Here is a 13,077-nt window from a genome sequence, read left to right on the forward strand (position 1 = left end):
TCGGAACACTCGCAAGACGTTTTCGTCTTGCAAAGCAAGCCCATAGGGAAAATCGTCTTGCGAAGCAGTTCAAAAATGGAAAACCCTTTCGTCTAGCGGGTTTTCCATCTTGCGAGGCATTCGTCTTGCGGGGCACCACTGTACTGGAAGGAAATCCACCATGTGTTTTGTATTGGGCACTAATTCCCATCAATGGCTTCCCAGAAGACTCATGTAAATCACAAAACTGGCTTCAGTTTTGGAGGGCTAGCCCTGTTTATTTGTTTAGCAGCAGGCCAGACATAATTTCAAGTGTACCCCTTTATAGTAGAACTGATGTAAGACAGCAGAAAGACAAATTATCTGCCCGAGAGCCAGAAACACACTCATTCGTAAATTGCTGACATGCTCTTAAGCCCCATTCTGTGCCCAGTAAGCACAGGATGCCTTTTCCCAGAGGCTCTGTGGCCCATAGACTGCAGCACAATGCTGGGCAAGGTTTTGCCCAGTATACCCTCTTTGTGTTATGGGCTCATGGGAAAAATCTGTCCCATGAGCCCTTGCTGAAGGGGGGAGGGGAAAGCCCCGTCTATGTCCAGCGTGGGTGGGCTAGGGCAGAGTGACAGATGCCGCTGTAAATATCTGATTCACCGACTATGAATGCCTAAAGTGGGCAGTGCATGTTGGCAAGAGCTGCTACTGCCACCGAGTTATTTCCTGAAGGCAGATCTTGAAAGGGAGCCCAGAATAGCATTTCTGAGCCTCCAACCTATGCGCAAAGAGTAGTTAGACCCACTCCAAAGCAATGTGCAATTGGTTCCCTGCCCCATGCTGGCCTTATCTGCTGTGATTAGAATCCCCACAGGCGGCATTTCAAGAATGAGTCCATGATGCGGCTACGACTAGCTATACTATCTCAGAATACAATGACATCTTGGGCCAATAGGGAGCAACAGGTATGATTGATACTTTCTCTTGTCGCTCCTTTTTCGGCACTCAAACCAGAAAAGGAGTTGGAAGGAAAGAGTAGAGGAGACCTGCTGGCCACGATCTGTTCAGCACATCCATGCCTTCCACCAACTGTGATGTATAAAGACTTCAGCATCCCCTTGTAGTCTCCTGAATCAATTATGTGGGTGCCTTTTTCAGGAAACATTACTCCATGATGCCTCTTCAGCAACAGACACACATTTCTCCTCTTCAAGCTGGATCACTAAGCAATGGCATAGACCAGGCATAGACAAACTCCGGCCCTCCAGTTGTTTGGGACTACAACTCCCATCATCCCTAGCTAACAGGACCAGTGGTCAGGGATTATGGGAATTGTAGTCCCAAACATCTGGAGGGCTGGAGCGTGCCTATACCTGGCGTAGACTGCTGGGCCAGCCTCAGTTGGCCTCTTGGGAAATTATATGGCTCTGGGGAGAAATGCACCTGAGCAGAGATAAAGGAAGACACAGGAACTCACTGAGCAGAAAGAACAGGACTTTGGACTAGTTGGCCCTTTAGGCTGATCCAGTGGGGCTTATTTTATGTTCTTAATGTTTCTGGGAAAGGCTAAAGATTGGATCTCCCAAATAAGGAAATGGCATTCCCTTGTCGTTGCAATGATCAGACTGCACCAACTCCATTCGTTACCTGAAAAACTGCCTCTTTACTTTTATGGAGGGATGTTACTAGAATGCCATAGCTTTTTCAGCATTCATCTTGATCCCAATCTTTGATTTGCACAAACACACATAGATGGACACACAACTGAACAAATGTCACCTCCTACCCTCAAGGCCTTGATCAAGCACAAGGAAGAAGCTGTAGCTCTCCAGACATCTCCAAAGGCTGAAACTCAGAATAAATATGCTGTATTTTTCCGTGTATTAGATGAGGTTTATGTTACTCAAAAATCATGTAAAAAAACTGTGGTCATCCTATACATGGATAAGTAGGGGTGGGGGAGCTGTGTGCCGCCATCCAGCTGGTTGGCAGGCTCACAACTCCCGCCCCCCATGCCGCTGTGGGAGGCGTGCGCTCTAGGGAGCATTTCCCGCAGTGGCATAGGGGGAGCGGCTGCCCACTTTGCCAACCCCCAGCAATGGCCCTGCTGGGGTGATGGCGCATGTGCAATTCCCCCTAAAAAAAGCTCAACAAATTTGGGCATCCCTCCTTATTTTCATTAAATTTAGTCCCCCCAAATAGGGGGCGTCTTATACCTGGGGGGCATCTTATACATGGAAAAATACGGTATTTACTGCAGGAAGATCGCATGAATAGCGGAAGGGTAACCTTGCAAAGAAACCCAAGAAACTCACGGTAAAAGGGTAAGTATTTGTGGTTATGGGTGTCCTATCAATTAGTCAAGTATTGTACCATGATGAAATACCCTTTACTTGAAACGAAGCAGGAGGTTAAACTACCTAATTAGGCCTCAGACTTCTGTGAAGGTTATTTGTTCACAACTTATAATGAACACTGGTGCAAGCTGTCAAGTGCTTGTGTGAAAGAGTGTATACTTGTTGATTTGCACGGTTTCACCATAAACTCATCAAACATTGTATATGAATACAGGGCTTTTTTCATCTGGAACTCGCCGGAACTCAATTCTGGCACCTCTCAGGTGTGTGCCATTGCCATTATAAGAGAACAGGGGAGGTGTTCATGATGAGTTAGGTAGGAAGGTAAATGGAGTTTTTGTGCACTCTGGTTTCCATCACCGTGTTCCATTGTACCAGAAGCGGTTTAGTCATGCTGGCCACATAATCCAGATACTGTTTGTGGACAAATACCAGCTCCCTCAGCCGGAAAGCAAGATGGGCGTTGCAAACCCCATAGCCTCCTTTGACTGGACTTAACCATCCAGGGGTCCTTTACCTGTACCTTACACAACCTCTAGGTTAGATTACTGTAAGGCGCTCACCTCAGGGCTGCCTCTGAAGACAATTTAGAAACTTCAGTTAGTGCAGAACTCAGTGGCCAGTTCAAGACTGTTTGGTCGTATTACACCAATCCTGGCCTGACTGCAGTCACTTCCAGACCCAACTTAAAGTGCTAGCTATGACACTGTGTCATGGGATGGGGGTTATTGATTTATTTTTGTTCTCATTTTTATTTTATATTCTGTGTTTTCTTAATACTGTATTATTATGCATGATTATTTTATTAAAATATTATTTCTAGAGGTAAAAGCTGTATCCACCAAGAAGGGGTGGTCTTGGTGCCCCAAATCTTAAGACTTTCCAATTAAAACAGTTGACACACGTGATTAACTCATCTTCAACGGGTCAAAATGGAACTGAAACCTTCACAGATCTCTCCTAATGCTTTATCCTTCTTGAAAACTTCATGTGCTTGCATTAGCAAAATGGTACAGTTGTACCAAGGTTTTCAAATGCCTTTGTACTTGTACGTTTTGGCTCCCAAACGACCGAAACCCGGAATTGAGCCTTCCGGTTTTTGGACTTTTTTTGGAAGCCAGACAGCCAATGCGGCTTTCACTATTGTTTCCAGTGCGCCTGTGCAATCAAAGCCAATCGGAAGCTGCGCCTTGGTTTCCGAACATCTTGGTACCCACTGTGAATGTAGCAAAATAAACATTGGAGTCCGTTCAGGTCCTCAAGCTAGTTTTGTGAGTCATGTGACTGTTCTGAGAAGCCACTGACAAGAATTAGCTCCCAGTACAAAATGCAAAGTAGATTTCCATCAGGTAAATATGGCTGCTTTTTTTTTTTATCGGTACACATCCATGTTTTGGAACTCAATGCATTGATTGATAAGTCCAAGCAATAGTGTTTCCAGATATAGAATGAGCCTTTTCCTAACATGGAATTCAGCTCTATAGCCTGAGGGGATAAACTGGAAAGTGTCAGATGATTCTGGAAGCTTCTAGAAGGTTCACTCCTGCTCTGCCTGTGGCTGAAGTCCCTCCTCTCCAGAGTCGGACTCTGGCTCCCTCTGTACTGGCATTCCTGTGGGATATAAAGCTGTCAGTCAAGCCCAACATTCTGAGAGAACTAACTGCCTCTATGTGGCAGGCAGTTTTGTCAGTTGGTTGCTGCTAGGAGTGTTAACTGGTAACTGCTCAGATGCAGTCTTTCCATGATTCACTACTATCTAGTACAGTGGTACCTCGGGTTAAGTACTTAATTCGTTCTGGAGGTCCGTTCTTAAGCTGAAACTGTTCTTAACCTGAAGCAACACTTTAGCTAATATGGCCTCCTGCTGCCGCCGCGCCGCCACCTCAAGATTTCTGTTCTCATCCTGAAGCAAAATTCTTAACCTGAGGTAATATTTCTGGGTTAGCAGAGTCTGTAACCTGAAGCGTATGTAACCTGAAGCGTATGTAACCTGAAGTGTATGTAACCACTGTATATAGTTTATCTGTTATAAAACCTAAGCCTAAGCCTGCCTTCAGGAACAACTATGTAATGCAGAAGGAATCTGAAACTAAAGTAGTTTCTGTTAATATGCTTCAGATTCATGTGTGTTTTCTTTAAGAGGGACAGAAAGGGATTATCGACCAGGAAGGTATAATTATTGGTAGGATTCAAGCAAGTTAGCAACCCACTTGTCACTGCATAAACTCAAACATCATTTAAACTCTGCTAAATTATATAAACATTCCCACAATTCCTTCCTTTCCAGAGTCAGACTCTTCCCAGGCATTCAATTCAGCCACATCCCTGACAAGTAGGGAGCAGGAGGACCTGAGACTTCTGTAGGTGCCGAAATTTGGGGTTTTTAGTAGAGTAGCCAATACAACTTGAAATCTAAAATTCAGGTACTTGGAAGGAATTTGGAAACATTATTTTGGTGAATGAGCAAAGCACGGAACTGGTAGTGCTGTGAGAGAAAAAAAATGGAAGTGGACCAGAAAGCCACAGACAGTTTCATGGATTTTTAATGTTCATATTTTATTGACATAATTTCAGTTTTAAAAGAACTAGATTGATACAGAGAAAAAAAAGGGGGAAAGAACAAAGCTGAATATAAGCTGTCTGCTTATCTGAGACACAAGGTGGAAGAGTTAGAAAAGAGGCTGGGTTTTAATAAGCAACCAGGGATTCCACAAATAACTGCTTGATCCTACAGCAGCAAGAATCATGAGAAAAGGAATGATATCATACATATATATGATGAAAAGTGAGGTAGGAGATGAGCGGTGGGACAAAGTGGAGGCCCAAAGTGATCAGAGTGGCCTTTTCACCCTCAAGAAGGAAGGAATCCTGGTGGCAATCCAATGATGACTGTGAGCAGGTAAAACAGATATTTGCTTATGTAAAAGCACTTCTCCAACTCCTCCTTCTTGCAATCCTCTTCCCTTTGCCCAGACCTGTCCTGGAAGATTGGGGGACTACCTTGAGAGGTTTCTTGAGAGGGATGCAGTGCAGGAGGGGGAGTGTAGGGGGCTGCTGAGTGTCGGAGTGGATGGTAGCTTACGTTTTATGCCTGAGCAGAAGTCCGCTTGTGCAACAATGGCATTCAAAAAATTAATTCAGTTGGGTATCCGTTCTCACATGAAAGGGAAATTTCCCTAGTAAGGTCAAATGCGAGGTATCTCAAATAAGATTTTAAACACATGGTGGTTGGAACAGGAGATGAGCTCGACATGGGACCAGTTACTGGTATGTCCGAAACAGTGCAGATGTTTTTAAGATCCTGGTCGGAGACATGAATGAAAGTGTGTGATTGTCCGTATTTCAGGCCTCTTTCGCTTCTTAAATACTCGCAGTAATCGTTGACTTCAGTCTTCGGGTAATCAACATACTCGTCTTTGAAGGATTGGAAATCCGAGGAGGCTTCAGTCCCCAGCACCATCCAGGAGAGCAAAACCAAGAGCAGCCATAAAGGACAGGGCCCCTTGGCAGCCATGGCTCGCTGTGGCTCTTGGTGGTTGTTCTGCGCAGAAAAAACAGGAAATGGTGTAAAGTTCAACAGGGCATTTTCATGCTTTCCCTTTTTCCATCAGATTTATTATATAACCCACTTCCCAGGAAATATCAAGGGAAAATCTGAAAAGGGCTATGACAGCCTTGCTCAAATTGTAATCCTAATTCCCTCATTAGGTAGTTATGAGGCTCCCCAACACTGCCGTCAGACACTGCCCCATCTACTTCAGTACTGTGGTACCTCAGAAGTCAAACAGAATCCTTTCCAGAACTCCGTTTGACTTCCAAAATGTTCAGAATCCAAGGCACAGCTTCCAAGTGGCTGCAGGAAGCTCCTGCAGCCAATCGGAAGCTGGGGAAGTTGTGTCAGACGTTTGGGTTCCAAAGAACGTTTGCAAACTGAAACAATCACTTCCAGGTTTACAGCATTCAGGAGCCAAAATGTTTGACTCGCAAGGCGTTCGGATCCAAGGTACGCCTTTATTGTCTAGCATTGAGTTGTGGCCCTTCCCCATTCCCATCTCTCTTCCTCCACCCCATTACAAACCATGAAACTATAGTTTTGTTGACAGGCAGATTGAAGAAATGAATAAGACTAAGTTCCAGAGACTAATAAGCACCTCAAAAATCACACAAAAATTAGCCTCTGCAAAGACAGTGAATGACACCATTATTCTTCATGTCACCACAGCAGAAATAAACAGGAGTGAGTTCCCCAAATTAGCATACTGAGATTCCCTAAGTGCCAAACTGTTAACCTGAGTCAGAGTGTGGTGGCCTCCTCAGGGAGCTGATTCAGGTTTTCATGAAATAATAGCAATTTATTGCTTTTATTGCCAATGTATCTTTATTGCCAGAAAGATGGAACAGTGTTTGACTCCCAGGGCAGCATAAGTACAACCAACTGAAAAAAAGGTAGTCCCTACTCGCGGCTGCAGATTGTAATGATACAAAAGGACAAAGGGATGAGTGAAGAAGAAAAAGACAGACCTCTGTGCCCATCCTTAAAGTCAAACAGACGAACTAAGAAATTCATAAAATTTATTCAAGTCAGACCCTGCTTTCTCTTTGAGACATCCCAATGATGACTTGGCATCTACTTTCTAGATTTCTAGATAAATAATGTGTAAACACCTTTGAAATGGGCACATTTCATGACTGTAAAATTATCCTAAATCTCGGAATGTAGTTTTTTCCAATGAAGCTACATTTCCCTATACATAGAGCTTTACTTCCTACTTTCTGCTGTTCATACCTTCTCAAAATGTACATTTGTATATGAGCACACTGGGCTTCCTTGTACAGGGGTGGTGTTACTTACATGACTTAGTCTTCCTCTATAAATTAAACAAATTCTGCATATAGAAATATTTAAATTCCGGAGAAAGCATTGTAACCTAAATTTCAGCATGGCTGTTAAATACAGTCATCTCATCAGCCTTCTGTACTCTGAATTGATGCAGCCAATCCACAGCTCAGCCACCACAGGTAAAGAATATGGCTGCCATGACTAGAACATAGGAGAAGGAGTCACACAGAGGTTAAATATTTATTCACAAAAATGAATATCTGCATACAGAAATAAAATTCCGGGGGGGGGGGGGTAGAAGGAAAAAAGTGTTGTTAAACATGGAAAAGGTTTATTCTATCAAAGATGGAGGGAACCTTTCCCACTCCTGAACAAAACAATGAACATAGCTTTGTACATGAGCATGTTGAGGCCTTTTTCTTACCTAGTGTAATAGAAATTGGTCTCCCAAAGAGTGGATCGAAATATCTTCTTTCGCTCGTATGCACCTCTGAGCATCCTTCTGGAAGAGACACCTTATATAGAGAGAATTCTGCTATGGTGGATGATGATACGTGGAAAATTGTTACTGGATGTCCTGGAACAAAGGCTGGGAACCTATTTTTCCCCCAGTAGGTGATGAAAATGAAGCATCATTAGTAGAAAAATATGAAGGTCTAATTGCTAATTGGTATTGAATATTATAGTAGCTCCCATATATTGTTTTACTGGAAGGATGCATTCTATACCCAACAGGTTGATGGTACAGCTGATGTCTATATTCTCACATGAATATTTTTACTCACTCCAGACAGGCATATTACATCATGCAATGCATGGGAAAGTGTTCACCCACCCATATTTATCAGGGCTAATCCTGATTCTCTGGAGTGGATACAGTGCTTATAGCATGAATGTTTCCCCTTGTTATTAAAGACTCACTGGAAGACCCAAGAGGCATATATCTTTTACTTAGGGGTAACTCTGGATGCTTTGCTGTCGCTTGAGGCTAAGGTGGCATCAGTGGCACAGAGTACCTTCCATTGACTTCAGATGATGGCCTAGCTCTACGCCTATCTGGACACAGACAGCCTAACTACTGTTGTCTAAGCTCTGGGTACCTCTAGGTTAGATTACTGTAAGGTGTTCTACTAGAGCTCTGAAGACAATTCAGAAACTTCAATTAGTGCAGAACTCGGTGTCCAGGGCAAGATTCTTCGGTCATATTACACCAAGCCCAACTGCACTCATTTCCAGGCCCAGCCCATGGGATGGGGGATTATTTATTGTTCATTTATTTTTGGTTCTTATTTTCAGTATCTGTTTTGTGTTTTTTATACTGTATTCCTATGCATTATTATTGTATTAAGATATTATTTCTAGAGGTAAAAGCTGTATCCCAAATCATAAGTTGTACTCCAAGGCTTTCCAATTAAAACAGTTGACGCACAAGATTAACTCATCTTCAACTCTGTGGGCCAAAATGGACCTGGAACCCTCCGAAATCTCTCCTAATGCTTTATCCTTCATGAAAACATCACATGCTTGCATTAGCAAAATAAGGTTTCCGTTTCTATAGCTGACCCCATTTACTCATATGGTGTAAATGGTCAAACACTTCAAGAATATGTCAGAACCAGAACTTCTACTAATTCCAGGCCGATAGGGCAGACAGAAATATGCAGGTTCAGACATAAGCAAAGGAGAAGACCTCATTGACCTGTAGGTGAGAAAGACTCTCCTCCCTGAAAGAGAGGGGAGTGGTTGTGGGCGGGAGCCCGAGCACCGCCCAGCAGGGGGCGTGGTCCCCTGCCTCCAGCTCACCTGGCTGGCGCTCACGCCCCCCCCCCGTGGCCACCCAACCAGGTGCCGTGGAGGGGGCGTGTTCAGCAGCCTTTTGCTGCAGCGCCAGCCTCTCCCTGGCCTCATTCCTCCTCCTCGTCCCGTCGCGAGTCACCCACCCTCCACTCCCTTTTAGTTAGGGCTTAGGTCATTGGCCTTGCTATGGACCTTAGGTTGGTCGCCCTGGTTGCCCGGGGGGGGGGCCTGGTAGGAGTTTTTCCATTTGGCATTAGGCTTTTTGGTTTTTTCGCCTACCTCGTAGCAATCGTCACAACTTTTGTGGTATTGGTGGGTAGGTCAGGCATTGGAATAATGTGTTGTGGTGTGTCGAAGTGCTAGGTGTGGCCATCGCCTATGCCTTCAATCTATAGGGGTATTCCGTTAAAGGAATCTGGGGGTCGTGTATTCCGTCCGATGCCTGCTTGGCGGGAGGCCATGGCACGACCCTCGGTGACAGCAGGGGTGAGCCTATAGTTGGATTAGCATCAACAGGCTCCACCTACTGGTGAATAAACCCACTTGTTTCGATCCAATGCCTAAGCCAATACCTTTTCATTGCTGTAATCAATAAAGTTGTGGCCTTTTCTAGCCCATCAACCTTATATCACGTGTCCTTGAGTCTTCATTTCACTTCGCGGGGGTCGGGTCCTCGAACCACAACTGGATTTATTCCATCGACTGATTGAGAAGAAAACACGACTATGGATGTGCAATACTTGAAAGTAGCTTCCGACTCACAGTGGGCGGATCAGAAGCCCAGAGCAGGTGAATTGCCCTGGGTAGAGAATTGTGGCAGATTTAGATCAATGCTCAAGAGCTTGATACCACTTCTGCGGTCCAAAATGTGGAGCCAAATTGAGGTCTGTCATGGTTCTTCTTTGATTAAACTCCATTTGCTCTATTGTAGAACAAGATAATTATTCTTTTGTTTCTTTGAGATTCAACAATATTCCTCCCAATTGTGAAAATTGCAATTAGGGCCTTGAACCACTTCATGGTGGTGAGTGTTAGGTCGATGTATGGATACCGCTTTTATTAATGAATGATATTGAAAGAATGGAAGTTTGTTTATTACTCTTGGGTAGTAATAAACTGCCTTGCAGTTATCTTGTAAGGAAATGTTTTTTTTCTAAAAGAATATCGTGTTTTGTGATAGATATTCAACAGTGACTGGAACACAGTTCCTTATCTGAGTGCTTCCAGAAACATTGTGATTTAATTTATCCAGCAACTAGACTAACTTGACATTGTGAAATAATTCCTGTCATTATATTGCTGTTGCTTCTGTCATCACAGCTTTTTAGCCTAGCTTATCACAATCTAGAATACTTGATTAGACAGTAGCAAATTTGACCAGAATAAATTAATATATTCACATGTAATTTCATTAAGAAGAAAAAAAGGAAATTCTCGTAAGAGTTACAGATGGGGGTGATCTTACAGTGCAGGAAACTTTTATACTTATCTCAATGTTATAAGGCAATTTTCAGCGGTAAGTTTTGATACTCAGTCTTGCCCGTTGTGTGGCTGTCCTTCCTAATACTGTGGTAGCTCGCATTAAGAACTTAATTCGTTCTGGAGGTCTGTTCTTAACTTGAAACAGTTCTTAACCTGAGGTATCCCTTTAGCTAATGGGGCCTCCCCCTGCCGCGGTGCCGCAGCCGTGTGATTTCTGTTTTTATCCTGAAGCGAAGTTCTTAACCCGAGGTACTATTTCTGGGTTAGCGGCATCTGTAACCTGAAGCATCTGTAACCCGAGGTACCACTGTAATGATTCAGAATATCCATAACAGTAAACAAAAAATCACAGGCGGGAGAAGCCTGTGAACGTGGGATTCGGCTGGCACCTTTTGCGCTTCCCCTACTCACAGGGAAACCCGGTTTCGGGGATCCGGAGCGACGTGGGGTGAGTGGCGCGGTGCTTCGAATTGACTGCTTCTTTCACGGAGTGAAGCCGCATTGCTGTTGCCGGAGAGCGCTGACTTTTTCCTGTGGACAATTTGATCTTAAAACCACTACCCATGAATAGAACGGAAAATTGGACTTTTAAACATCTTAATTTGGCACCGAAACGGGGAGGTTTCAAACAGGAAGTCCGCCTTCCCCTTTTGTATATAGACTGAAGCAAATAGGCTGCAAGCTAAAGTCTTGGAAAGCCTTTCATAAAGGATTAAACTTCCAGCGGCTAAATCATCAACCCCCCCTTGGAAGCAGGAGAAGAGGGGGGAAATTTTAGGTCGTGTAAGCCTGCAGGAGAGAGTGAAGAAAGTTAAATTATCACCGCTCTGAACCTGGAAACGGGCTGCCAGTAAGACTGAAGTTTTGGATATGCTCATTGACTGTGAATAGATCGTTTGTTGACAGTAAGTTAAAGAAGAGAAATACATTGTTTCCATTGTCTCCTTCTGCGTTTAAAAAGAAGTAAAAGTAATTGAAAATTGAAACTAACTTTATTGTTTGAACTGTGCTTAAAAGGATTGATACAAATAGAAATTGTTTCCCCCTAGAGGCAGCCTTTGAAATTGTTGCATGAGCTGAGCTGGGGAAATTTCCACCTGCAAGATAAAACTGAGAATCTGGGATTGACCTTGGACCGTTAAGAATGTTGACAGAAGAAGCCTTAGTGGTTACATTATGTAAGATTAATGATTCACTGGAACAGCTCCATAAGAAGATGGATGCGAGGACTATAAAAATTGATAACTTGGAACAAAAAGTGACTAATTTGGGACAAAAAGTTAATATTAATACAGAAATTACTCAGGAATTGATACAGGGATCTATTTTGACATGGCAAATTGAGGAGAAGGCGGGGGAGAAAGTGGTTGTAGTGGAACCTAAAGCTGCACAAGTGGAGAGGGAGAGAGCCCCAGCCTCATAGATGCAATTTGATGACTATAAGTTGATGCCTTTTAAGACTGAATTTAGAGAAAGTCAGACATTGAGGATTGGAGCCCCACTTGGACTGAAGAAGGAAAGTTGGATAGATCCCTTAATGCAGGGATTTGTTGACCTTTGGGACCTGGACTTGGGTCAGGAGGAGACTGGAGTTGTGGGGACCGCCAGACTTGGAGGAACTTTGAAATACGACTGGAAATATCTTTTGAATTTCAGTTTTAACTATGGAGATTTGGCTGACTTGTCGAGAAGGAATAAAAACATTGCTAGATGGGAATGTCCCCGAGATCTTCTTTTCGGCATCAAAGGAAGGAAAATAAGAACAAGATCAGGAGAAGACAAAGTAAAGTGCGTGTATAAATATGAAGAAGACTTGCAGAAGGGACTTGGAAAAGAGTTAAGAGCCTTGTTTGGAGGTTCTAGCAGGGGAGCGCAGCTATCGTATACCCTTGACCGAAGAACGGTACACTCCTTCTATCTGGGATTGTCGTCCTCTTCCACCGAGCGCGCAGCTTCGGGAGGGACGCACATGGAGCGGTGAGGGAGGAAGGGGACACCCGCCTAGCCAGCCAGATCAGTAGTTCACGGCATGCAATGCCTTAAAAGAAAATATTATGAAAATGATATATAGGTGGGACATGACCCCAGTCAAGCTTGCAAAAGTATATCATTTGCCTGATAATAAATGTTGGAAATGTAAGGAAACTGAAGAAACATTCTTTCACCTTTGGTGGACATGCCCAAAGGTTAAGGCCTTCTGGGAGATGATCTATAATGAACTAAAAAAGGTATTTAAATATACCTTCCTTAAGAAACCAGAGGCCTTCCTCCTGGGCATTGTCAGCCAAATGGTGCCAAAGAAGGACAGAACCTTTTTTATGTATGTGACAACAGCAGCAAGAATACTCATTGCAAAGTACTGGAAGACACAAGATTTACCCACCCTGGAAGAATGGCAGATGCAACTGATAGAATACATGGAATTGGCAGAAATGACTGGCAGAATTTGAGACCTGGGAGAAGAGTCAGTGGAAGAGGACTGGAAGAAGTTTAAAGACTATTTGCAAAAACATTGTAAAATATCGGAGTGTTAAAATGTTAAAATGTTGGAATGTTAAAATGATGCAAGATATTAAGACAATGTGGCATTAGTGACATAGGTAAAAGGAGTAGGTAACAAAAGTTTCACAA

Source organism: Podarcis liolepis, assembly GCF_965112155.1.
Source record: "Podarcis liolepis genome assembly, chromosome: 13".
NCBI lineage: Eukaryota > Metazoa > Chordata > Lepidosauria > Squamata > Lacertidae > Podarcis > Podarcis liolepis.